At 41.0% G+C, this 4,230-nt stretch overlaps 1 pseudogene; it reads right to left on the bottom strand.

Moving 5' to 3' along the window:
• Positions 1-1,523: 1,523 nt before the first annotated feature.
• Positions 1,524-1,859, bottom strand: LOC116560223 (annotated as a pseudogene).
• Positions 1,860-4,230: the final 2,371 nt, after the last annotated feature.

Below are 4,230 nucleotides of genomic sequence, written 5' to 3'. Positions count from 1 at the left end.
TACAGGCACGTGCCACCATGCTAATTTTTGTATTTTTTAGTAGAGACAGGGTTTCACCATGTTGGCCAGGATGGTCTCGATCTCCTGACCTCATGATCCACATGCCTCAGCCTCCCAAAGTGCTGGGATTACAGGCGTGAGCCAACTGTGGGGACTTTTCTAATGAGAGCTTGACTAATAAGGACCCCTACAGGTATTTCATAGGACAACGGTGAGTCTTACATGAGCTAATGCCCATGAATCTCTTAGCATTTGTTCCTGGCACAAGTAGAGTTGATTACTTAATGCTTTGTGTTGCTGCTGTGTACTGTAATACCACATCACACAGTATTATAATTGCTTAATTGTTTATATACCTATATTTCCAAGAATCTCTAACTCCTTAAAGGTAGAAATTATTTTGAACCATTTTTTTTACTCCTAATACCCAATATGGTACACGTCATATATGGTAAACATTCAAAACATATTGAGTCAGTAAATGAAGGAATGAATGAATAGCTATTTTCCTCATCTACTCAGCCTCCCTCACTTAGAAGCTATTTCTTCGAGGCCCTGAAACAATTTTGTTTTTTGCTTTTGATTTAAAATGTTACGTTTGCTTAGTTGGTTTGGCTTTTTTTAAAGATGAGCTCTCACTCTGTCACCCAAGCTGGAGTGTAGTGGCTCAAGCATGGCTTACCTTCCAGGCTCAAGTGATCCTCTCACTTCAGCCTCCTGAGCAGCTGGGACCACAGGCATGTGCCACCACTCCTGGCTAATTTCTCCTTATGTTTTGTAGAGACGCAATCTTCTGTGTTGCCCAGGCTGGTCTCGAACTCCTGGACTAAAGTGGTCTTCTCGCCTTAGCCTCCCAAGGTGCTGAGATTAAGGCAGGAGCAGCAATGCCCAGCTTTTTTTTAATGAGGCAAATATCTGTATACTGCTATAAAATATCTTCCAAGATATAGTAATTGTTTGTATTTTTTTTTTATTTTGTTTTAGACTGAGTCTTGCTCTATCACCCAGGCTGGAGTGCAGTGGCACAATCTGGGCTCACTGCAAACCCACTGCCTTCCGGGGTCAAGAGATTCTTGTGCCTCAACCTCCCGAGTAGCTAGGATTACAGGCACGTGCCACCATGCCCAGTTAATTTTTGTATTTTTAGTAGAGATGGGATTTCGCCATGTTAGCCAGGCTGGTCTTGAACTCCTGACCTCAAGTGATCTGCCCACCTCGGCCTCCCAAATCCCAGCACTGTTCATTCCAACCAAAGTGCTGGGATTACAGGCGTGAGCCACCATGCCTGGCAGTAATTGTTTTTAAATGCAGAATAGTCTGTGGCATATGCTACGTGTGTGTGTGTGTGTGTGTGTGTGTGTGTGTGTGTGTGTGTGTGTGTTATATGCATAGTTTATCTTCAGAAAACATGAGAAATCAGTAAGGGCGTCTTTGGGGAGGAACATTGGAAGACATATGGGAAAGATTTACTTTTTTCCTGTATACTCTTTTATTTTTATTTTTATTTTTATTTTTATTTTTAAAACCAGAACATTTATTGCGTGACTAATCAGTGAAATCCTTAAGATGAACTGGATGCCGCAACAGCTGCCCTCTTGGGTTTAGGTGTTGTTCCTTCACGGAATCCATGCCTGAATCTGCGGTATACAATTTTTAGGTGCCTCATTCGACCAGTCCCGATGGTATTTCGTCTTTTAGCCTTGGCACTCCAGTTATACTTTCTTTTGAGCTTGGCGGGGTAGCCACATTTGCCGCAGGTCGACTTCTGAAGGTGGTAGGCCTTAGAGCCATAGCGGCGGCACAACGTGTGCGTCTTATTACGACGCTTCCCAAACGATGATGTTCCCTTCGTCATATTGCTTCTCTCTTTTTTTTTGGTGCCGTGACTCAGATACAAACCAAGTTTGCTGCGGCCACTCCTGTATACTCTTTAGTATTACTTAATTTTTTTACCTTGTGCACATATTACCTATTCTCTGTCTATATGTATTTTTAAATTTTACATTACAATTTTTCTTTAACATTTCTGAAACCTAAAATAACTGGTAAATGGGAGGAGTGGGATGATGTTGGAAGATGATAAATTTAGGTTAGAGAAGTATTTGAATATGGGTTTGTTACTTGCATATATAGAAACATTTAAAAGTAAGAGTTTAAAAATGTTTGTTCTAGTCTTCATTTACCTAAAAGCTTACATGTTGCCTATTTGAAATTGGCCTAAGGATTACAGAGAACTAAAAATTAGATCGGACTTAAACAGTTATACTTTTTGTGTTTCTAAATGATTTCCATACTTTTCATCATATAATCTGCCTTTTCTATTAACTTTGCACCTCTGGCCACACTAGATTTTGTTTCCTTGCCTTTTCATTCCAACTCTTGCATATATAACCTACAAACATGCTGAAATATCCCAATTTTTTTTTTTTTTTTTTTTTAAGAGATGGGGTTTCACCATCTTGGCCAGGCTGGTCTTGAACTCCTGACCCGTCTCGGCCTCCCAAAGTGCTGGGATTACAGGCGTGAGCCACCGCACCTGGCCAAATATCCCAAATTTTAAAAACTATATATAATTTAAGATTTCTTTGTGAAACGTGGTAGACCTTGTCAGTCCCCTGCCCGCCTTTGGGTCTGACGATTGTATTTATGCCAACAACTTCCAGCTGCCAAAGATCTGGCAACAGAAGCCTCTGCCCCTTTAGGGAGGCCATGAGCAAATGCAGAGAATTAAGGTCTCTTGGCAACAGCCCTGAAACAATAACTGGCATAGTTGGTTTATAAACACCCCAGCACCCTTTCCAGGTGGGATAACCGCGAAATATTTATCTTCCCTGACTCCCAGGGTTCCATTTAACACAGTGACAACTGGCTTCATAACTTGGTGGCCTTTCTTTCCCTTTTTCAGTTCCCCACATTCTCCTACTGGTATTTTCTGGAATCACCTCCCAAATAAACTGTTTACACTCAAATCCTTATCTTAAGGTCTGTTTGTGGGGAATCTGAATTAACACATAAGGGCTGAAATGAGATGAGATATTATACTATCCTAGATGCTTTTAGAGCTATAAAACACCAGAAGTGAAGGAGGATTATTTACTCTTTTTTTCTTTTTGTTTGTTAATGATTTCATTACTTTCAGCCCCGAGAAGCTAAGGGATTGTTTATTCTAATTAAACCACATTGCTCAAAATAGGATGTCTGTAGGCCTGGCATGGTGGCTTATGCCAGTAATCCCAACACTTTGAGAGGCTTAAGCTTGAGGATCCCTTGAGGCTAGGAGTTTTGAGACCAGCCTGGGCAGCATAGGAGCCCTCCTCTCTACAAAACTTAATTAATTAATTAAAATAAATAATGGGAGGTTTGTAAAGTGATTTTCTATAAACAGATGCTTATTTTTAGTGCACTTGCATTACAATAGGAGAAGTAACATTTTGCCTGTGAATTCAGCAAGTGTGTATGGTATGGGACTACTATAACTTGGATGTCCCATTAGGCTTTAAAATGAATACAAAGATTAAGAAAGTGACCTCACCGGGCACAGCATCTCACGCCTGTAATTCCAACACTGGAAGGCCAAGGTGGGCAGATCGCTTGAGCTCAGAAGTTCAAGGTCAGCCTGGGCAACATAACAAAACTCTGTCTCTGTGAAATATACAAAAAGTAGTTGGGCATCATGGCTCGTGCTTATGGTCCCAGCTACTTGGGAGGCTGAGGCAGGAGGATCACTTGAGCCCCAGAGTCAGATGTATGAACTGAGATCATGCCACTGCACTTTAGCCTGGGCAACAGAGCAAGACCCTGTTCGCCCCATCCCTCTCACCCAAAAAAATGACCTCTTATCCTAAAGGCATTCATAGGCTAGTGTAGGGAAAAAATTCTGCAAGGCAGAATATTCAGAGGTGCATGCAAAATGTTGTAGGTGTTCCAAGGAGGAAAAAAAATATCTATGCAGCTAAGGAGAATCACAAAGAAGGTGGCATATAAAGTTTAATTTCAATGGGTGTAATGAGAAGGCCCTTTTGATTAGGGAAAGCACCAGTGTATTTAGGAAATGGTAAGAGTAGCCTCATTACTAGGGTGTTGGTATGTATAAGGAAGAAGCAAAAAATAAAACTGAAAAGGCTTGAATACTAAACTAAGGAATTTGGTCTTAATTTGCTAGGTTTTGAAGGCCATCAGAGTTTACTTTTAAAAGAGGCATTAGAGACCGGGCATGGTAGCTCACACCTG

This window comes from Sapajus apella, unplaced genomic scaffold, assembly GCF_009761245.1.
Source record: "Sapajus apella isolate SASKATOON/1434 unplaced genomic scaffold, GSC_monkey_1.0 scaffold25, whole genome shotgun sequence".
NCBI lineage: Eukaryota > Metazoa > Chordata > Mammalia > Primates > Cebidae > Sapajus > Sapajus apella.
Note: the sequence above shows the minus strand (reverse complement) of the source record. Positions and strands in the feature narration are given on the sequence as shown.